General features: G+C 35.5%; 1 protein-coding gene across 4 annotated transcripts in view; it reads right to left on the bottom strand.

Annotated features, from left to right (window-relative positions):
- The window catches only part of SYT1 (synaptotagmin 1), a 522,786-nt gene that overhangs the window by 329,355 nt on the left and 168,905 nt on the right, over nt 1–24,526 (bottom strand). For all 4 annotated transcript variants that reach the window (XM_036456675.2, XM_045588281.1, XM_036456670.2 and 1 more), the window contains one exon: nt 8,661–8,722. The gene's annotated coding sequence lies outside the window, so the exon portion shown is untranslated. The remainder of the gene's footprint in view (nt 1–8,660; nt 8,723–24,526) is intronic.

The raw sequence follows: 24,526 nt of genomic DNA, 5'->3' as shown, positions 1-24,526 counted from the left end.
AATATACTTACTACCCATTTTTATATTATCTTACCTATGGGTGATACTGTAGGTGTCCTTTCTGTCTTTGTCTTTTTCCTCCCCTCTCCCCCATATTTATTCATGTACATTGGGGATAGGATGCTTTGATTTATGTGGAGATATGGGAATAAACTGCACAGACTAAAATGCCTTTAAAGGGCAAGGACGCTGTGGGTGGGATCGTGGGAAGAGATAGCAGGAAATAGCGGTTACGTACTAGTATGCATCATCTATATAGTTTTCTGGGGCATAGAAGTTTGGTCTCAAAATATTATTATGCTTCTGCTATAGGTACCTATTGCCTAGGTAGGCATAATCCCCAATATTGTTCAAGGGTATCAATAGTCAAATTCTCCAGCTGCCTTCTTCCCTCATAACATATGAACATAAATTAGTAGTGTTAACAATAAAGCCATTATTACAAATAATGCTAAATTAGCAAAGGGTAATATCTTATTGCAGGGAAATCCATAATCCATATGAGAGAAAATGATGCAAAATATAGATACTGGTTTTGTGAGGTTAAAAGAGGCACCACATGTGAAAGTGCTATGCAAACGATGGTGTACTCTGCAAATCCAAACAATACCAGTATCAGTTTAGATAACTACAAGTCGAATATGATTAAAAATATAAAAATAATTAGTATGGGGTCAAATGACTTACCCTTTCAGAGTCTTAGTTTCCACATCTCTAAAATAGGGTATGATACCTACCTTATAGAGTTGTCAAAATTATAGATAACCTGAAAATTGCTATGCACAGAGTGTGGCAAATGGTAGACATTCAATAAATGATAGTTTATTTAATTATGATGATAACAGACATTGCTAATCATCCACAACTTTAGAAAAATCAAACAAATAAGATTTCTTTTAAATTGTACCAAGAAAACAAATACTTGCAATTTGGCTTATCTTGGATTCCAGATGTATAAAAACAAGAAAACACCTTTGACTTTATATTTTAAGTTTTAGTCAGCCTGGGGATTTTCTAAGAATAAACTTTACACATTTAAATAATAAGAGGTATAATACATTGGAATGTGAGGAAGAATAAAACGAGGAGAAAAAAACACACAGAGAAAACACAAGTCTTTGATGGCAACAGCTCAAGACAAGAGGGTGATTTTCAGAATGATAATAAGCACTCACCGCCCCATACCTCAGGGCTGTTCCAACCTCATGCACAGTGGGGAACTTCCTGTGTCCTTCAATATCAAATTGTACATGCAACTTATTTGTAACAGAACATTGAAAAGTCAATGAAGACAAACCTGGTAGGCAGCTACTGTCAGAAAACATCTGAATCAATAGGACACTATCAGAATTGTCTTTCCCAAGCAAAACACACAACTGTATTAACCAAAAGCATAACAGTGCTGTGAAATTCCCTCACTGCAGTAACTTAAAGCTACATAGAGCTTGGCAAGCAGGCTTTAGTGTCTGTCCCAGAGGTAAGAAAATAGCAGCCAATGTTATTATGAATCACACTATTGATAAGCATCACCTGAGAAGATGTGGTGCTTCTGAACGAGAGCAAAGCCATACTTACATCTTTCCTCATCTGTATAATGCAAGAACATTAAAAAATGAATGCAAGCTAACAAAACTTATTTAAATTGTTACTATTATTCTATTACTAAGGATTCCACAGAGTGAGACACTAAGCAAACACACACACACACTGGAATGTTATTTAGCCTTAAAGAGGATGGAAATTCTGACCCATGCTGCAACCTTGAAGACTTTATGCTAAGTAAAATAGGTCAGACACAGAAGGACAAATACTGTATCATTTCACTTATATGAGGTACCTTAAAGTGTTCAAGGAGACTTGAAATTAGAATGGTTAGCTTCCGGGTTGTGGGGAGAGGGGATGGGGAATTAGTGTTTAATGGGAATGGAGTTTCAGTTTGGGAAGATGGAAAAGTTCTGGAGGTTGTAAAACTGTACGAATATCTCTTTAAATGGTTAAAACAGTAAATTTTATGTTACATAGATTTTACCAAAAATTTAAAAAGGTCAAAATGACATTGAAATCCTAACACTCAATGTGATGGTATTAGGAGGTGGGGCTTTGCAGGGGTGGCTAGTTCATGAGAATGGAGCCTTTAGGGTTAGTGTCTTTAGAAAAAGGGACCCCAAAGAGCCCTCCTGCCCTCTTTTTCCCCATGAGGATAAAGTGAGAGTCTGTCATGGACGAGGCCCCCCACTAGAACACAGCCTGCTGGCACTCTGGGCACAGGCTTCTAGACTCCAGAACAGTGAGAATCCATGTCTGTTGTTTATAAGCCACCAGCCTATGACAGTTTATTATAGCAGCTGAACCAAGACAATGGTACTTCATGAAGCCATGCTTCTATAATTTGGGTATTTAAAAACTATAAAAATCAAAATGTAGATAACTAGTATTATTTAGTCAAGCACTTTACATAATGTACAATACAGGAGAAAAAAGCCAGTAAGTGTAGCCTACTCCACCTCATGGACACAAGCTTCTATCATGAGCCTCACAAGAACCACTGGGGAAACGTGTTGTGTTAAAATAAATAAATTCTGGGCTCCTAAGTGGGTGATCAGAAAGAAATATAACACCTCAAAGGCAGTGCAGGAATGCTGCCCCCAGGGCCTGTGGTTCCTGGCCCCCATGTCATACTACCTAGTTCCTCACTGCAGGACCTCCTCTGCCTGACATCCCTGATGCCATTTGCTTATTTGGGTTAAGAATGTGTGTATTGCGGGTGGAGGAACAGATAGGAGACAGGGCAGATGTGAGTACCTGACCCCATTCCTTTTTTCCTAGATGTTTTCTCACTGGCTGCATTGAGGCATTTTGATCAAGAGAAAAGTGGGGCTGGGAAATTTGAAGCCAAAAACCACTTTAAAGAGACAGCAGCTGAAAATATCAGATGGGAGCGGGACCACATCAGGAAAAAGCAAATGTTAGAAAGAGAGGGAATGGCATGAAAAGCCAGCTTTACTTGTATTTCACGTTTTGGCCTGGGTTGACTGAGTGTGTCAGGAAAAATGGAGAAACATTTTGTTCCTATCTCCCTCTCATCACCCCATCCCCAGCCCCAATGCTGTAAATACTGTGCTTCAGCTTAGACTGGGTCTTTATGGGTTTATTGGTGTATCCATGCTGAGGAAATATCCATCTTCTGAAATGGAAAGAAAACATATCTCTCCCCTAGGTTGAGGGCTGCCTGTATTTTTTTCCCAATTATTTCAGCTGTTTCACTTACTGACAAAGTTGACTTTGCCACTTGTGAAACACCGATAATAATAAAATCCAAAAGAAAAGGAAAATCCAAGACTAAATCCTTCATAGTTCAAGTATTACATACCTAATAAAAAACAAGTACCCAGGAGATGTTAGAGCAAATTGTATCAATGCTAACCTCAGACATCAAATGGATAAATCAAAAAACCCTGAGCAACTTACAAAAATGCTGCTAAGAATTATTGTTAAAATACATCTCAGACTATTGAAAATTTATACAATATCACTTTGGGGGTCATTGAATTAGCAAACCAATGCAGTTTGATCATTTATTTAGAGGCATTATTTTCTCACTCTCCAACATCTTGTACCAATTCATAGGCTTTGCCAAGATTCTTTTGAAAGCAATAGCAGGGTGAAGCAATTTATAACAACAAGCGAACAGGGAACATAAATTGCTTAAATGTACGATGGAGCATATGCTGAACCATATTTCTCATATTTTAAAATAGGAAAGAAAATTGTTTGTAGTTCATGTAAGGATTAAAGTTTGAGGTAAGAAGAAAAATGGTGTTTACCATAAATTATATATTTGCTGATACAGAAATAGTTATTATTAAGATTGGGATATGCTTATTTTTAAAGGCAGAACGAGATTTGGCATTAAAATGGGGAGTGGTATTAGTATTGATATTCCACCTCGGTATTATAAATGTATTTTTACAGTACTTGTAAAAGAACAACTAAAGCAATAAAGCCAAGTGAAAATTGGTGGATATGAAATTTACCAACAAAAATCATTGAAATACTAAAACAAGAAGAAAAATAAAAAATATTATTTATCATGAGGGAAAGAGCAGCTGTTCTTTAAAATGATGCATGCAATAACATGTGTTGGATGTAATTTATTTCTGAAAACTTATTCAGTCTACAGTGCTGTTAGGTTGATTTTCTCTGAAGAAAATAACCACATTTTGATCCCAAAGGAAGTACTTTCCTTATAGGATAGAATGCCTTTTTGGTACCCTTCACAACTAAATGCATACTGATTCAGCTTAATTTATAGGACCATGAAGAGTGTCAAAATATCTCAAGTCTTCTTTTTAAATTTTCTTAAATCAAATGTATGAGGGAACATTGGTTAATAAAATTATACAGGTTTCAAGTGTAAAATTCTATAATACAGCATCTGTTTGATGGTTGTGTGTTTACCACCTAAAGTCAAATCTTCCATCAACATATGTTTGAGCCCCTTCATTATGCCCCAACCCCAGTTCCTATGGCAATCATCATATTGTTGTTGATCTGTGTCTATGAGTTTGGTTTGTTTGGTCATTTGTTGCTTTTAGACTTATATTCTACATATGTGTGAAATCATATGGTTTTTAACTTTTTCTGTCTGAATTATTTCACTTAGCATGATTTTCTCAAGACCCATCCATATTATTGCAAATGGTAATATTTCATCTGTTCTTGTGGCTGAGTAGTATTCCATTATAATATGTACCACATCTTCTTTAACCAATCATCAGAGGAAATGAACAGTCAATTCTCCCAAGAAGACATACAAATGGCCAATAGGTATATGAAAAGATACTTAGCTTCACTAGTTATCAATACTACAATGAGATACCACCTCACACCTGTTAGAATGGCTATTATCAAGACAAGTAATAATAAGTGTTGGAGAAGTTGTGGAGACAAAGGAACCCTCATTCATTGCTGGTGGGAATGTAAATTGGGATAGCCACAATGAAAAATATTATAGAGGTTCCTCAAAAAATTAAGAATGGAGTTACCATATGACACAGCAACCCATCTTCTGGATATCTACCTGAAATTTAGAAAACATTAATTTGCAAAGATATATGTACCCCCATGTTTATTTGCATAATTATTTATAGTGGCCAAGACACAGAAATGACCAACGTGTCTTTCAGTAGGTGATTGGTCAAATCCCATTCATTATTATATATTATTATGTGTTATTATTATTATACAGTGCTTTTAATAGGTGTGTAATCTTATATGTTATCACTTTTCCCTATGCTATTGGACTCTTCCCTATCAGAAAGCCAAGCCTCAGATTCCCTAACTCACTCTCTCTCTCTATATATATATTATGTGTGTAATATAATAATTCTTTCTACTATAAACATCATCCTAATGAGCTATGTCTACATAAGATTTTGGGCAGGTAGAGATTGGGCAGAGTTGCTGATATAAAATTTAATTGGAGTTTTGGTTGAAAGAAGTTTGAATTTTAAGAGTCTTCTTGAACCAATTCAAGATCCTACATTTTTAATATAAGCATTTTCAGTTTATTTGGCAGATAGAAGAAATAAAGAGCGGTTAGTTAAGCCAGATTTCTCTTGATTCTGCCATTAGCAATTGAGAGCTAGCATAAATGACTGGACTTATCCTTCCTTCTAACGCCGGAAGAATTGATGGGCCAAATTTCCCAGACAGGAGTGAAGGTGAGGTTTTTGCAGTATCTTCAGAAAACGAATTTTCTAAGACTCACACAGAAGGATGGGATGTGAAAGGTTTTATTGGCATGGAGTTACATTCCTCAGTTTCCAATGTCCCACTTCCCTGAAGCTAGTCCTAAAAAGAGGGGCAGCTGGGAGTTCAGCAAGGCAGAACAAGGCCAGTGCCCAGAGTTTCCATTCCATGCTATATCCAGGTATAGTTCAGTATTTCAGCTAATTAAAGCCCATCAGTGCATGTGTGGAGTCCAACATGGCTGTGAGCCATGTAAGCACGGGGGAGCACATCCTCCTACCCCAGGGGTCCTATGAGGGAGGAGAGCAAGAACTGCTGTTTGGAAGTTTTATATATTTGGCCACTGATTGTCTTTCAAGTGTGATTGACAAGTAGATAGGTAGGCACCTTCCCATGTGACTGAGACCTTACTTACTGGGCTGTGTCTAAACTTCTTCTGTCAAATCCCTTCCCCCATCAATCAGAGGGTCAGCCTTGGAGAATGTTAAATGTGGCTTTTCCATGAAGCTGCATGAATGGAATGCCTATGTTATTTGGTCTCCCCTTTCACTCCTTTCCTGTTAAATAAAAACCAGGTTATTACAATGGCATCCCCTCTATAAATAAGGATATTAAAGGAGACAATATCTAGAAAATGAGACTATTAGACTTGATAATGTTTTCCTAGCTCTATGCTACTATTAAATATATAGGCATCTATACTTTTTTATTACAAGGACTTTTTACTTCAAATAGAAAAAAGGTTTGATTATATTAAATTTCTGAGGAGCATTTGCAAATAATAGTTATTCTCCAATGCACCACAAAACACTTTCCTAGTTAAAATTTGCTTTCCATTAAGACCTTTCTTACTGAATACTTTTTTCTATTTGGTGTGTCAGGAAAGTGAGAATGTTAATCATAGTCATGCTTTGAGTGAGAATATCAACCGCCGGAAGTATTTAGGGAGGTTTAGCAAATCTAGGATACTATGAATAGTTTCTAAGAAGTACTACTGAGCTTCTGAATGTTTTTTAAATGTAATCTCTTTGTTATTATCTAGTGCCATGGTAGGCAAATTGTGGTTTACGAGCCACATGCGGCTCTTTGGCCCCTTGAGTGTGGCTCTTCCAAAAAATATCATGGCCTATGTGAGTCTATTTTGAAGTGCCATTAAAAGAAGTTCAAGTTTAAAAAATTTGGCTCTCAAAAGAAATTTCAATCGTACTATTGATATTTGGCTCTGTTGACTAATGAGTTTGCCAACCACTGATCTAGTGTATTCATAATAATAGAAAGAGGACTCAGGGAGTTCTTAAAAGTACCATTGAGTGTTCAGCAATTGAATAGAAAAAATATTTCAAGATAAAAATCTCCAAAAGTTCTTTTCTTATCTTTCCATATTTTCCTTAACTTTCTTAGGCACAAATCTTTTTGCAAAACTTATTCAATGTGCTCCAAAGATCTTTAATAGTATTTTAATTAACTATACATTTTACATCTATGGGGCTTTGAGTAAAAATTATAGAAGATTTTTATGTATTTCAATGATAAAAATATTTCAGTTATATTTGATTCAAATACAAATAGTAAAATGTCACTTATTATTCACGGGCTTACAACACAAGCATATATTCTATAGGTGAGAAAGATAAATAGTCCCCATATTATCTAATGTTCTCACCTTACATCAGGCTTCATTCCATGTCCTGAACTATGTAAACTTATTTCTTTCTTATATCCAGAACTATGTAAACTTATTCATAACCTGCTCTGTCATCTCTAAACAGCATTCTACATATTTAATTTTCAAAATAAGGAACAAATTTTGAAAAATTTGGATCTTATAAATCTCAGTTTTAAAAATGTAAAGTATATGACACCCATAACTACAGCACCAAGTGAGGTAGTGTGCTTAAGTGTAATGTATAGCATCATGTTGATTAATTATATTTAATCATTTAAACTAAGATGTGGCTTTACATTACAGTTTTTTGAAAACTAGAATTTTATTATGCAAGTATACTTTGTAGATACCTTAGAAAAGTTACTTATGAATTCTTTTATATCACACACCTTTATATTTACATATAGTTAACATTTTGTTAATTCGCTACATTTTACATTAAAGTTTGTTTTCAATTTTAGAGAACTACATTTGCAAACTCATCAAAACAACCATGGCATTAAAAGTCATATAAAATGGGTCAAAGTGGATCTTGCTTTTCTATCTTTAAAAAAATTAATTTGATATTCACATATTCAAATTTATAATGTTTATATCTAGGAAATCATTATAATGTTACCAATTTTATCATAAAAATGATAAAAGAATACATTTAATTTGTTCAATAGAATCATATTTAGAAAAAGAATTATTACTATAAAATAATAGCTATATTAGAAAAGACATGTCATAGTAAGGTTGTGAGAAGATAGAAAAGAAGTGCACTGATGAGATGAAGCTATACATTTTAAGCCTGCAGATGGTGTTTTATAATTCTAAGTTAATGCCTATAAACCTGCCAAGCATACTGATTCCCTTTCAAAGTTTTTTTTCAAAATAAATAAATTTTGTATTACACAAAATATGTGAGGCACTCTGATTAAATTTGATTACTTTTTCTTTCTTTTTTAGAATTTAAAAATATATGATGCTAGTCAAAAGATATGCTGAAACCAACATAAACATTTTCTGTCAAAGATGCAAGACAAAGATTACGTTGGCCTCTTATCTAAGAGGATTATAGGATAAGTGTTTTCAGTTTACTCTAGCAAATTGAAATGGAGTTATAGAAGGCTCCACCTACTTAGTATGTTAATTTCTTTTCTTAGAAAATAGAAAGGTGAATATTTATGTAAAAGAATTTTGAAGCTCTTCTAATTTTATACAAGTGCTAGTATAATTATTGTGTCATAAAAGTACTTACTGTTCTGCTAGAAATTCAAGGGTATTTTGGTCTCTGTTTTCTCTCCCACAGATTCTTTTTTTCTAAAAAGAAAACAATATGCACAGTGGTGAGGTGAGTATACATAGTTCAGAATCATTCCAAATTGTCATAAATATAATTGATATATTTTATGATTTAATATTTGTATTTAAAAACATTGCAATGCATACAATCAAATAACAATATAATATATATGTATATATAGCATTGGATAGATAGGGATTTTAAGGTTGGTTCGAAGAGGTCGAGATATAAATTCTGTGAGTAGTTTATACACTGATTTTCTGAAAAGTTAATTGTGTTTTTGATACTATAATTTTTTCAGTTTGAAAACTGAAATGATACTAACCTAGTCAGACGTTGTTAGAGAATATTATATTATCATACCCATTAAATAAGAATCAGATAATTTAATGCCTAGTTCTATATTGAGTATCAATATGATTATTATAAATCAACATTATCATATCATGGTACTTTTGAATTTTATATTTTCATTAAAGTTAGGAGCATGACAAAATATTACGCATATTTTCAGAGCCAAATTTCAGTGTCCAGATATAAACTAATGCTACTTAGCATATAGATCAATCTGGATAGAGAGTAGATTATATATAAAATAAATCCATTAGGGCTAGGGAGAAAAATAATCTCCCATTATTGCAGAAAAAAAAAAGTACAACTTTCAGTTTATAGAGTAAGAAATCTATATCCTTACCAAGAGTTACTATCAGTAATTGCTTTAATGTAACAGAGAGTCAAGAATTTCTGATTTGGTTTGATAAATTACCAACCCACAAATAAAAAATTTTATAGTGCTAGAGACAGTACCTTTTTACATAATTCTCATCATTTTTACTCTTCAAAAAGTTTAGGTAAAAAGAAAACCAAGAGAGAATGGAATATATAAAAATAGATTCATAACAGACATGTTCCTCTGTTTCCAGAGTTCTTACAATGTCTATCTTCAACAAAACAACAACACGTTAATGCCAGAAGCTCTGGGGATGGGCTCACACAGGTACTCAGCAGAAAAGATCGGAACTGACAGCTACAGCTTCAAAGCTGCATTTATTCCATCTGTTCAATGAATAAGCCTCCAAGCTCTGCTTTCATTTTAATTCCTGCTTGAAACGCAACTCTTTACTATTAAAGTCCATTAGAAAGAGCAATGTTAAAAGGTGCTAAGATTTGTCTGGCTGACTTTTAAAACATGACTTTGAGGCATAATCAATTTTGGTAAGATTTCTATATATAATTTTAGTCTACTGAACATTTTTTTCCCTTTAAAACAAAAACTACAACAGAATTCTATAGATGTAGATATTGTGATAACAATGTGACACAAAACCCTTTATAAGAAATATGGGGGGGAAACCCATTAGGTAAACAAAGGGGTTCTATTAAAAAACTAAGAGAGCACTTGACATTCTATATATTGCACATTATTATTTAGCAAGGGGCAGGCTTCCCTAAGGGATGTAGTAAAAGGATTAAACAGGTTTTTTTGTTTGTTTTTTTAATACTTATGAGCCATCTGCAGGGATTTGATTTCATGTTGGTTTTGCACACATATCTATCCAAAGGATGAACGAACAGGCCTGTTCTGTAGGGGACAGACAATGCTTTTATTTTTAAACTACAATATGTGCTGAATATAGATGTGCCTAGTATTTTTCTGGTAGCTAATTTCTCTCTTTCGTGTACAAACAACTCTATTTTAGAGAAAAAAGGGGAAAATAACAGTGTATGATTTTGCACTTTCCTTCATCTATCTGGATTTTCAGTAATGTAATGGGTATCAGTAGATGTTGCTATTGATACTTGGTATTGTTATATGTTTGTACAATTCTTGTGTTTTAAAATGTATTTTTATTGATTTCAGAGAGGAAGGGAAAGGGAGATAGAAATATTATGATGAGAGAATCACTGATTGGCTGCCTCCTGCATGCCCCTACTGGGGATTGAGCCTGCAACTCGGGCATGTACCCTGACGGGGAATCTATATCTATATCTATATATCTATATATCTATATATCTATATATCTATATATCTATATATCTATATATCTATATATCTATATATCTATATATCTATATATCTATATATCTATATATCTATATATATATATATATATATATATATATATATATGCCCAGCAACTATTATGGTGAAACAACCAGAATGACCAGTGGCTATGATGTGCACTGACCACTAGGGGGCAAGTGTTCATACAGTGGGAGCAGCTGCTCAGAGGGCAGGTCCATAGCTGATTGGTTGACAGGGATGAGTGGCTTTCCCACAGCAGGCGACCCCTGAAGGCCATGCCCCAACCAGTGCATGAATCCATGCGCCAGGCCTCTAGTCTAACCATAAACTGGTTCATAGGTTAGTGCTCAACTACTGAGCCCCACTGGTCATACAGAAAATGCTTAAAACAAAAACAGTAAACAAACAAACATGAATCTCTTTAGGTAGGTTTATAAAGTTTTCACAAAACATTCTATGCAATCATAGTTAATAAAGTTGATGACTCTGTCATGGTATTTTTATCCAGTTTTAGAAGAAGGCCTGACAAGGAGAAAAAAGACAATTAGCTGAGACTTAGGGATCACTGCTGCTCAGCCATTGCCAGAAATCAAAGTGCTAAAATCATAGGCAACCCACTGCATGCTTTAGGAATTTTAAATACCGCAAATCTTTGATTTTTTCTTTTTGCATTCATTTTAATGGTGGGCATTTAAAAATGCACTGCTATGCTTTTTCTTAAAAAGAGGACTTACTTTCAAGAATGACAAATAACTAATACATCCAAACTTTTTAAAAAAATATCCCAAGGATTTCATTTTGATGAAACTATATTGATTTTGAGTTTTCACCAATATCCTACTGAGGTGGATCTGAAGTGTGCACTGTGAATCATTGCAACACGCCCCTTGTAAACCCACTAGCCCAGGAGACTGAAATGGCAACAGAAACTCTCTTCCAAGTTTTAAATTTCAAAATTGCAAAGTGTTGATAAATTCCAGTTTTCTCTTTCCGGGATTCACCCTTATTGAAATGCCTAAACTGTGGTCAGATCATAGTTACAGAGTTGATATGCCATTCCCTCAGCACAGATAACACTAATCCTAAGGGATTTATTTTTTAGACATCTTTTGGCTTAAATTCTTATTCTTAGAGCAGCATTCAGCAAGCAGAGGATACTTTAAAAGAGACACTATCTAGGCCATTAATGTAAGCTTTTAAACAAACAAAAAGTGCATTGGAGGCCAACTAAATGCATCGCATGACTCTTGATTAGATCCTGGGTCAACAGAAAAAAATAATTTGCTATTAACAAGAGTATTAAGCCAGTAGATGGACTGTGAATTATATAACTAGAGGCCGAGTACACAAAATTTGTGCATGGGAGGGGTCCCCCTCAGCCCAGCCCAAGCCCTTTCACAATCTGGGATCCTTTGGAGGATGTCCAACTGCCAGTTTAGGCCCAATCCTGAATTGAGCCTAAACTGGCAGTCAAAAATCCCTTTCACAATCCGGGACTGCTGGCTCCTAACCTCTTGCCTGCCTGCCTGCCTTATCACCCCTAACCACTCTGCCTGCCTGCCTATCCCTAACCACTAGCCTGCCTTCCTGATCACCCTAACTACCTCAGACCCTACTACAGCTTCATCCAGAAGGTCATCTGGAAAGTCGTTTGGCTGTCCAGTCTAATTAGAATATTATGCTCTTATTATTATAGATTATATCCATGGTAAATTGTCTGTGTTTGACAACTATTTAGTGTAATGTAGGAGAATGTCCTGCTCTTAGGAAATATACTAAAAGATATGCTCAAGTATTTAGGATAAAGCATACTATGTCCCCAATATATTCTCAAATGGTTTGGAAAAATATATATGAATTGTGTATATAGATATACACACACATGTAATTACATGAGATACTTGATATATAAGAGAGTCACTTTGAACCATGAAAAGGATGCACGTGTATATGTATACCTTTATATATAAAAGCGTAAGTGACCGTTATGACCTGTCAACCAAATGGTCACTGTGACATGCACTGACCACCAAGGGGAAGACGTTCAATGCAGGAGCTTGCCCTGGTGGTCAGTGTGCTCCCATAGCTAACCTACCATGTTCTGCCAACCTCCCATGGTCTTTCTCCCCTGGCTGGCCAGCTCTGATTGCCGGGTAGGACGAGGGACCCCACTAGTACATACATTCATGCACCAGACCTCTAATATATTATTTGAATATTGGTGTACTTGTGGGTGTCCCTTAGCCTAGCCTGCATCCTCTCGTAGTCCTGGAGCCCTGAGGGGATATCGGGGATATCAACCTGCTGGCTTAGGCCTGCTCTCCTGGGGATTGGACCTAACCCAGCAGTCAGATATCCTAGCACTGCTGAGAAGGCAGAGGTTCCTGCCACTGCCGCTGTACTCTCAGCAGTCAGCCTGGCTTGTGGCTGAGGGGAGCTCAATCTGTGGGAGTGCACTGACCACGGGGGGGAAGCTCCTGCATTGAGCACCTGCCTCCTGGTGGTCAGTGTGCACCATAGCGACTGGTCAATCCCAGTTGTTCTTTTGTTAGGGCCAATTTGCATATTACCCTTTTATGATATAGGATTATGACAGAGACAGAGAAAATGATATAGGACAACATGCAAACAATTGGTTAATTTAGGTAAAGGGCAGAGGAAAACTGCCTATATTAATTTGCAACTTTTTATGACAGTTTGAAATAGCAAAACAAACATTACCAAAAAAAGAAACCATAAAACTATTTTTTAAATTGAAAATAACCTGCCATTTTTCAGTATCTCTACAAAACATTACACTGAACTGTGGCTATTTTTATTTTGTTCATTAAGCACTGAATTGTTTCATTCTGTCTATAACTATAAAAGATACTGACATTTATCTGGGTGACTATTGGAGGGTATTAGGCAGTAAAAGGAAAATAATTCATCAAGTAATAGAGCAAACAAACAAATGTTCCATAAGTTAATGCAGTTATCGCAGGGACCTGTGATGTTGCTGGTAAGAAGACAGTAATACAGAATATGGCCTCGCCTAGTTAGAAGGGTAGAAGACCAAAAGATTGTGCCTCATAATTAGGGAAAACAATTTTTTTCTCATTTGTGTATAATGGTTGACAGCCATTTAGGAGGCTTAAGTCTACAAGCCTGTACTCGTTATGCTAGAAGCAAACATTTACCAACTAAGATTGAAAAAAGAAGGGCAGGATTAAGGTTCTGCTCATTTCTCTGTTGTGACACTTTATTATCCAAGTCAAAACATACAAAAACATTTGTTGGCAGTCGGAATTACAATAATCACATACTGGGTTCAGCCATGTTTAACATTTTCATTATACTCAAAATAATTATTTTAGAATGGGGCAGCGGATATTGAGGCAAAATGACACTAAGTCAAGAGAGCCAGTCTGTATCTTGAAAAGGATGATGGGACTTAAATGAGAACCTTGGGGAAGTGAATTGGCACTGAGTGAAGATAAGGACACTACCAAAGCATGAAGAAATAAAACTATATAATAAAATGAAAAGGTTTAACAGAAAGCCACTGCTAAGGGAGAAGAATCCTGCAGAAGCACGGTGACAGGAGCAGAATTATGTCTATGGGGGCCATTCTAGCCTCCAGTCCCTAGAATAGCACCTGCCATATAAATGAATATTGAATGAATACTATTATATATCAGCAAAAGTAAAATTTAGTGTCATATCCTACTCGGCCTGTGACTTTAGGCAAATCATTTAATCTATTTTGACCTCAATTTTGTCAGCTGTGAAATGAGAGAGTGGAAACAAGTGATTCGCTAAGGTGCCTTCCAGCTCTCAGTATGTCTGTGATGGGTTCTGTTTATTAAAATGGGCAACTGTGAACATTTTTATAGAAGAGAATAGCCTGATATGAGTTTTAAATGAAGAGAAATGGGAGAGAAATAGAAAAGATGAATACAAGAGCAATGCATTGATTCAAGTAATGGGATATAAATCCCATTGAAAGGACTTTAATATAAATGAGAGAACACAAAAGGTGATTTATGGTTTGGTATGTATAAAGTGACAATTGTGTGTAGTATTCAGGCAGGCATACAGGTATAGAAATCTTTATCTGTTCTTTTTATTACTACAAAAGTGACTCTACACACTCCCTGCTTCCACATCTAGAGTCCCCAGGTGAACAGTGGTAAGGATTACTCAAAAGAAGCCATCAAATGGCATGAATTAATGTAAATGGTCTTTTACAGCGAGCCATAGAATACGCACTGTCCAGCTTAGAGAAGAGAAAGTTGAGAAGCTCGTAAGATCCGTATTTATTAGTATTTATTATAGTTCCATGAGCTAAATTCATGGAACGTAACTCAAGACTCACCAGGCACAATTGCTGATCCCTCCATGAAGCCGATAATAATCACCATTGGCTTCCTCCTGTGTTTTGTCTCCTACTAGCTTGAGGAGCACTTACATTCTATGACACATAACTTAGCCCTCACTTGACATGATCTCATTATTTTTGCCAAACAGATCTATGCTGATTTTAAATTAAAAACTAGAGGAGGTTACACTCTATAATTTGTATTTCCCTACAATAGGTAGTGCTTAAAATGAGTAAATGCTCAACAATGCTCATCTCGCCATGGAGGTGAAAAGGATATACTCTGAGCTCAGAAAATGAACCATAATGCTAATTGTCAGCTGCCCAAAATGACGACTTCTTGGCCATCAAGCACAGTTGATGACTTTGGGACTCTTATGAAACTCCTAATTTTCTTTCATCAGATCATCCTATTATTCTAGACATATACTTAAAACAAACAAACACACAACAACAACAACTAAGAAGTTCTATTCAATTATCCTGAAAGGCACCTGAAACTCTAGTGTGAAGTCAGTTTGCCATTCTAGTCTGGTTCATTGCAAAATAAGTAGTGACCATTTTTTTCAGCTTTGTCAGAACAGAGCACAATGCTTTTTATATTTTTGTGTTCAAATCAAGACTATTTGTGGCAATATCCCTTTAAGAAAGTTGGAGGGAAAGTGATGGCAAAATTAGTGTCTCTGTGGGTAACAAGGGAGGACTGAACACGGAGAGAGAAAACAAAAGGACTGGACTATTTTCAAAGGGTTTTGATTTCTGTAGAGATTTTAGGACTCCAACAATCAGAGACTGTGAAGACTATTTGGATAAAATAGATGCATGCATAATTTCTGGCTTTATAAAAAGGAGAAGCCAAACAAAGCCTTTAAAAGGGCTCCAGAGGACCTCCCCAGTTTGGCTCATTGGATAAATGTCTGGTTGTGGACCGAGGTTTTATTCTGGTCAAGGGCATGTACCTCAGTTGCAGGCTCCTCCAGGGCCTGGGTGGGGCTCATGCAGAAGGCAACCAATCAATGTATTGTATTTTGGCTCATTGATGTGTGTTTCTCTCACATCAATGTTTCTCTCTGTCTTTCCCTTTCTCTTCCACTCTCTAAAAATCAATAGAAAAATATCCTAGGGTGAGTATTAAATCAATCAATCAATCAATCAATAAATAAAAAGGCTCCATGGTAGCTGTAAGAATGGCACATTTCCTAACAGGACAGAGGTTGTTAGTAAAATGGCAAGAAATAGAAATTAGTTGACTCAGCCTTCCCATTCATTGGGGAGAGTGGGGCATAGGTCTTTTATACAGAATTACTGTTGAAGGAGAAAAAAGGATTTACTTAAGCCTTGTTTTTTGGCAAATGCAAGCTCTGCAAAGTGTCTTTGATAAAATAAGTGGGATGTTGGAATATGGCAGGAGACCTTTATACAATAGTTCTGTGCTGACTGGTTCAACTTGCATGCTTTACTATACTACAAGTTGAGTTTAGCACCATGTGAAGTTCAGGGCAGCCAGGACTAAACCATAGCCAAGAAGTGGTCTATTTAACATCTATTTGGGGAACAGTGTCAAGATAAACTAAAAATTTTTATGTTACACTTATTTCTCATGTAACACCTATTCTCCAGACATCATCTCTGTCTTTCTTACTGGTAAATAAAGAGTGTACAAATATAAACATCTATACAGAATGGTTCAAAGGTGTCCAGGATCTTCACCTTCACATGAAAACTGCCCTTTTCCAAGATTCACTCTGGGAGCTTAAATGCCTAATTTTTGAGAAGCAATATGACTAAAAATTAATGTACACTATTATTTTACTAAGCTGAATTCAGCAGATTGCATATATTTATCTCATTCAACTTCATGGGACATGGTAAAATAGGTGTCAAATCTCTGTTTACATTTGAATAGACTCAGTTCTCAAGTTCTTTGGAGTTGGTAAGTGGTAGAACCAGGATCTAGACTCAGCTCTTCTGAATTTGAACCCAGTTTTCCCCTTGCAACAAAGACTCTGTAGTAATTGAACTGACTTTAATAAGATAGAAAACTTATATTTTCTAGACATTCTTTCACTACTTATTAGATGTGCATCACCTGAAGCAATTAAAATAAGTTTTCTGCATGTTAATTGCTTTATCTGAAAAGGGGCTAATAATACTAACCTAAGGGAAAAGGCTGGATTAACTAGTTTATGGAGGTATCTTTGATTTCTTAAAGTAATTTATACATTTAGTCTTAGAGAAACAAAAGCCTTAAAATAGAAGCCTTTTCAAGGAATGTTTAATATGCAACCGTTTAGAAATTCATCATTTCTTATGGAACTTTTAACTGAATATTGTTATGCCTATATTAAGCAAAGATTACCAGACCACTACAATAGTTTCATCTACATAAGATAATTTAACATTGTGGGATTATCTTCAGGATATATTTATAAGAAGCATAAAACACTTGTCATAATATTTTAACTCCAAACATCTACATAGTTCATATAGAATTATTTTAAGCAGAAAATAAAACTGTATGGCCATAGAAGTTTAGAGATTTTCTCTTAATTAAGGTCAACAAAATCTGAACAAATATCTAAGTTAAGATATTCATATCAGGGGGATGGCTAAAATATGTTAATGGGATGACTTGAAAACAGGACAGTCTGTGTTAACTCAAACAGAGGCACTCAGCTCTTTAAATGGACAGCACTTCCTTAGTTATAAAAGCTCTATAAGTCAAACAAACAACTTTACTTTGGAGAGAACACATTTTAAAAGCTAGTTCTTAAATTTAGATGTGTGGAGGTTGGAAATGGTAAGCATTTCAAAGAATAGAATGTGTTTTCCTTTCTGAAAGAGATTACATATGAAGTCATTGTTTCAAAACACTAAACTCTAGATTCCCCTAACAATGAATGAAAACAAATCAATAAATAGAAAAGATCAAAGGGGAAAGGATACAAAAAGATGTTTGCCATAAGTAAGAAATATCCACCTAATTTTGATAAAATAATTGTTTTTCTTAAAATGGCCATAAATGGAATCTTATAAAACTATAAATTAAATGGTTTATTCAAAGAATTCATAGATGTTTTAAAACCCTAAATAGTCCCTGGCTGGTGTGGCTTAGTTGGTTGGGCCTTGTCTTGTGCACTGAAGGGCTGTCTGTTGGATTCTAGATCAGGGCACAAGCCAGGGTTTGTGCTGGAGGCAGCCGATTGATGTTTCACTCTTCCTCTCCTTTCCCCTCTCTTTATCAGTAAACTATTATTTTAAAAAAACACACAACCAAACCTAAATATATTGAAAGACATGGTGAATATCCATTAAATTATATGGAGAATGTATAGTTATCACACTAAATGTTTCAGTAGAGAAAGTAATTGAGTGCTCTAGCATTAGAAATTTAGGGGAGATTTCAATAAAATTTCACTCAAAAATTTGACACTATTTTACTTGTGTGTGAAAAAGATTCTCATTTCACCCATGAAATGATACAATGAACAGAAAAACAGCAGCTTAAGTGAGGCAATAACATGGGTGAGCTGTTTTCTCAGCTTCTATTTTTGATCCTTTAGGTGTCTAATGTGAATGACAGCTAATTTTCACTGACAAAAAGAATATAATCAAGATGAATTGCTTAGGACTAATTCCTTAGAACAGACAAATTTCCTTGGATGTAGGAGTCTAGGCAGGGGGTATAAGGGTCTGAGGATTGGCTCTCTGACAGAAAACTCAACTGAAGAGGCCAAGCTTCAATTTGAAATTAAAATTATTTGGTAATTACATACTAAAGCAAGACAATTTTTACTATTTCCTAATGGTATCATTGGAGTATTTACCATAAAATCCACTAGCATTGTAATTTCCTTTTTAGATATATTTTAAGGTCATATCATTTTTGAAAAGGAACTGATTTTATTATAGTCACTTCCATATCCTTGTTATAGGAAAAATTAGAAAACAGTCATAATAATTCACTTTACAGACTTTAATGGAGACTTTGTGATATCTTCCATGTGGGTTTCTAATTTTACTAACAATCATAACATGGACTATATTGTCAACATAATTAAAATGTAAATGTTAATTATATTAAGAAGAGTGGACTTGATGGCAGTGAACTGATGGGAGGCATAGACCATTTTCTAGTTGGGTGCAATCACAGTCTTACTGTCAATGCATTAGAGGCGGCCCAAAGAGAAGCCACAGTTCCATCTCTCTACCAGGCAAATCACACAATTGTTTTTAAGTTTCTATAGTACTATTCTTCAGGCTGTGCAGAATACAAGAAAGTAAAAGAAAAGGTCCCTGTCTACAAAGTGCCAATTCATACCTTTATCACAATTATTAGTACATTATGATAAAGACTGTTTGTGTTGTTTAACCCCATGATAATGGAAATTCTCTAAGAGATTCCTAGACCTAGTATATTGCTTTCCATGTATGGGATTTTAAATGAATGTCTATTGAACTAAATTCTTGAAGAAGCCAGTCAATCTCCTTTCTCTACACAGAATCTTCCCACTAACGGTCTACTTTCCCAATTTCGTGGTGCAGTTGATTTGGGGAGCTACAATTACCCATAGACAGACTTAATGCTAGCCAGTTATGCTTTTTGTTTTTATATGCACATGAAAAAGTTATTTGATTTCTATAAGGTGCTTAGTTATTACATAAGACATGAAAATATCTCCTCTGTAATTTATTTAGACTTATCTATTTTTATAAAGTCTTATCTAAAGCTTACATAATTAAATAAATTTTGTGATCTTCGATAGAAAGGAAAAAAGTATAGAACATACTTGCTATGTTTTGGTATAGACTCTAGTATTTTCCATGAGTAGGAATTCCAATAGCAGAATATTGATCTTATACTATATCATCCCACATTTTTCTCTTTCAAGATAGATAACTACCCATTATACCTTTGTCTCTTGCCCATTATGCACTCATTCACTTTCAGGGACTAAGAGAAAGAGCGAGGGTTAATTGTATGATATATTTAATATGAAAGTTACATGACATGGAATCAACAAGATTGTCACCTTAACAGGGAGTAAGAATTAATTGATTTGGTTAATTAAGGATATTCAAGCCAAAAGTGTAAAATTCTCCTGAGTGTTCTGATAAACTATAACAGATTACCCAGGATCTTAATCGGTTATTTCTATGTGACATTCCTTTATTAAAGAGAAGTGAGTGCCAAGAAAATAAGTTAACATGAAAGACCCAATCAACACACTGAGCACAGAGAATCATTGTAGGAAAGCAGTACTGGTAGTTTTCTTTTGATTATGTAATGTTTTACTTAACTTTGTGCTGCAAACTAATGTAAGGCAATTTTTAAAAGTATATTAAGTGTATAAAATTTTTGTTTATTTCATATATAGTATGTCATATAGTATACTCCTAGTAAAATTCTATTAAAGTTACTATATATTAAGTGTTTTTAATACTGAAATTCATTATGCATTCAAGAGAAAGACATTGCCTGATTTAAAAATCACAAAATTTCACATAGTTTCTTCTATATGGTACTGACAACCTAGATCCAAGAGGAAAAAATAAAAGTTAGATAGTGTAGTAAGCTGGACACAAAAATTAAACACAATAGCACTTAAATGTATTAGAATTTATACTATACAGTGGTTAGAAGCATTCCACTAGGTGTCCCGGTTAATAATGTGGATTTTTTCAATAGATGGAGTTATATGTTGATATATATATGTGATTTGATACTATGCTGTTTTGTTGTATTGACAACAAGCTTCAAAACTTCATATGTCAGTTGAAACCGGTTTGGCTCAGTGGATAGAGCATTGGCCTACAGACTGAAAGGCCCTGGGTTCGATTCCGGTCAAGGGCATGTACCCTGGTTGCAGGCACATCTCCAGTAGGGGGTGTGCAGGAGACAGCTGGTCAATGTTTCTCTCTCATTGATGTTTCTAACTCTCTATCCTTCTCTCTTTCTGTCTGTAAAAAAAAAAAAAAAAAAAATCAATAAAATATATTTAAAAAAACAAAACATAAAAAAACCTTCATATGTCAAATTTGCTGAAGGTGTTAACATCATACATATTTTTACACTTAAAAATGTCAAATTTCATGCCAAAAAAAGAGCATTTGCAGGAAGTTTTAATTCATTTACTTTCTTTGAAGTGCTACTGAATACTTTGAAAAGCTTATGGTGAACATGCTCCATCTCAAGATACTTGTGAACACTGGTTTAAATGCTTTAAAAGTGATTATCTCAATGTGAAAGACAAGGAACGTCCAGGTCAACCAAAAATGTTTGAAGACCAACAATTGCAAGCATTATTGGATAAAGATACATGTCAAACTCAAAAACAACTTGCAGAAAGATTAAATGTTGCTCAGAAAACAATTTCCAATAATTTACAAGCAATAGGAAAGATTTTAAAGGAAGGAAAATGGTCACCACATCAACTGAACAAAAGATAAATGGAAAACCTAAAAGTCATCAGTAAAATGTCGTTTCAACACACTAAATAAAGTCTTTTTTGCATCAAATTGTGACTGGCAATGAAAAGTGGATTTATTTTTAGAATACCAAATGCACAAAATTATGGCTTGATCCAGGTCATCCATCAACATCGACTGCAAGGCCAAATCACTTCAGAAAAAAGACAATGCTCTGTGTTTCGTGGGATCAGTGAGGTGTGGTGTATTATGAGCTTCTAAAACCAGGTGGAACCATTAATACTGATCGCTACTGACAACAAATAATCAATTTGAACCACACTTTGATCGTGAAACAACCAGAATATGCAGAAGACACAGCAAAGTAATTTACTTCATGATGATGCAACATCACACACTTCAAAACCAGTTAAAGACACGTGAAAAGATCTTGCCTGGGAAGTATTAAGACACCTGTCGTATTCACCAGACCTTGCTCCTTCAGATTACCACTTGTTTTGATTTACCACTTTCTGAGCAGCTCTTTAAAACATAAGAAGTGGAAAATTTGGTCTCTGAGTAGTTTGCCTCAAAACAAGCAAAGTTCTATTGGGATCGTATCCACAATCACCTGAATGATGGGGGAATGTGTAGACTCTAATATTTCCCATGAGTAGGAATTCCAATAGCAGATTGTTCTTATTATATACTATCCCACTTTTTTTCTCTTTAATACTTTAAATAAAGCAGCTTTGATGTTTCTGTTGAAAGTATCCTGTTTTCTTTGATTACAAAATCTGCATTATTAATCAATACACCTGGTAAAATTCTATTAAGGTTACTATTTTACACATGGTTGAGTAAAGAAGAAGAGCATTATTTTGATAATACAGTTGGCTCTAAATTATTGTTACTTGTGAAATGTTACTTTAGGAATTCTTAAAGAAATGTCAATAATAGCTCTTATTAATGAACCAAGTTGTAATTACCATATAATCTTCAATGTTTACACAGCACATCTATATAAATAAAATTTCATTCAGGTTCATTAGCTAGAGAATAGCATTAGATGCATAGAAAATATTTTAATTTCACTAATTTTATAAGTACACTAAATTAATTATCAAGTTGCATATATTTCCAAATCTGGATGGTAGGACAAGGGAGTGTACAATTGTTTTCATATTCTATTTTATTTACCCTTTCTGTTGCCAGTTTTGAGAAGCATTAAAAAATATATTTGCTCTAACCCTAAACTTTCCAGAACCAACATCAGTCACTTTTCCCCCCCTGATTTATACAATACAATGTAATGTGCTAGCACAGTGTGTAGATTTAAAAAAAAAGAAAAGAAAAGAAAAGAAAAAAGAAAACCCAATTTGTACTGTCGATGCTGATGTATAGAGTAATTTTCTCAGACTCTTTCAATGCAATCTGCAAATGCATTAACAAAGGCTATAAAACAAAACCAATCTGCACTACCCATAACACACAAGGACGAGATATTGAAAAGTATGAAAGCATAATTGATATCTGCATTAGTAGAAATTACCTAGAAACTAGAAAGTATACTACCACTATGTAGGACTTCAAACACCACATATATCTTATGCAACTTCCTGAATAAGAAAGTAGTGTTCCAAATACTGAATAGAGAAAAAGGAAATATTTGTGACTATTGTTAGTATAAAGAATTCTCTCTTAACATTCCTTGAAAAATCTATTATTGTTATTATTTCACTAGAGGCCTGGTGCACAAAATTTGTACATGGGAGGGGGATATCCCTCAGCCCAGCCAGTACCCTCTCTAATCTGGGACCCCATGGGGGATGTCCAACTGCTAGTTTAGAGGAGAATCAATTCATGCAGGATCAGGCTTAAACTGACAGTTAGACATCTTTCTTGCAATTGAGGACTGCTGGCTCTAACCACTCATCTGCCTGCTGGCCTGATTCACCTAGCTGCTCTCCCCTGCTGGCCTGATTGCCCTAACTGCTCTCCCCTTCTGGCTTGTTCCCCCTAACTGCTCTCCCCTGCTGGTCAGATCGCCCTAACTGCTCTCTCATACTGGCTGGTCACCCCTAACTGCCTCTGCCTTGGCCCTGCCACCATGGCTTTGTCCAGAAGGACATCTGGTCTAATTAGCATATTACTCTTTTATTAGTATAGATAGAGGCCTGGTGCACAGGTGGAGGCTGGATGGTCTGCCCTGAAGAGGGTCCCACACAGGGTTAGGGTCCCCTTGGAGGGGGGCAGCCTGGGCAAGAGGCCTGGAGTGGTTTGCAGGCCAGCCACACCCAGAATGGAGTGGGGTGGGGGTCACCATTGGGGAAATAGGGTGGCCTGGGAGAGAGGCCGCTGGAGTTTGCAAGCCGGCCACCTGGTGGGGGTGGTCTCCACTGGGGGTGAGGCCACTTTGAGCCAGGGGCTGAGGACTGTTTGCAGGCTGGCCATGCTCCCAATCAGGGTGAGGGTCCCCAGCTGTGGAGAGGGCAGTCTGTGCCTGGGGATGGGGTAGCTTGGGCAAATGCCTGGGGGTGGTTTGCAGGTCGGCCAAGTCCCCAGCTTTGTCTAGAAGGTAGGTCTTCAGGTCTCCTGGTCTAATTACTCTTATATTAGTCTAGATGCTAAATAACAAAAAACCCTACATACATTTTCTACTCCCATTTCAACTACTCTTTTGCTTTCAAGACAAGGTCAGTTTTAAAGTGTGGTTTTTACTTAAGGAAAAACATAGCATCTTCCTTCAACTACACAGTCATCATGCTGATACATTTCATTGCTTCCCAATACCATATTAAGGAAAACAAGCACATTTCTGATTAAAAAAAAAATAAGACTGTATCATTAATCATTTATCAATAATACCTAAGTATCAAATACTGCATTATAATTCTTTTTATTTTTGGGGGTGTCATTAATATAGCATCATAATCTAACAAAGATGTAGTGAGTGTCTATTATGTGCTGCTCCTATGGAAACAAAGGCTTATGTTGTATACATGGACTTTGCTCTCATGGAGCTTA

The sequence above is a fragment of the Pipistrellus kuhlii genome, unplaced genomic scaffold (assembly GCF_014108245.1).
Source record: "Pipistrellus kuhlii isolate mPipKuh1 unplaced genomic scaffold, mPipKuh1.p scaffold_m20_p_3, whole genome shotgun sequence".
NCBI classification, from domain to species: Eukaryota; Metazoa; Chordata; class Mammalia; order Chiroptera; family Vespertilionidae; genus Pipistrellus; species Pipistrellus kuhlii.
The sequence above is the reverse complement of the archived record's forward strand: the minus strand, read 5'-3'. Positions and strand labels throughout refer to the sequence as shown.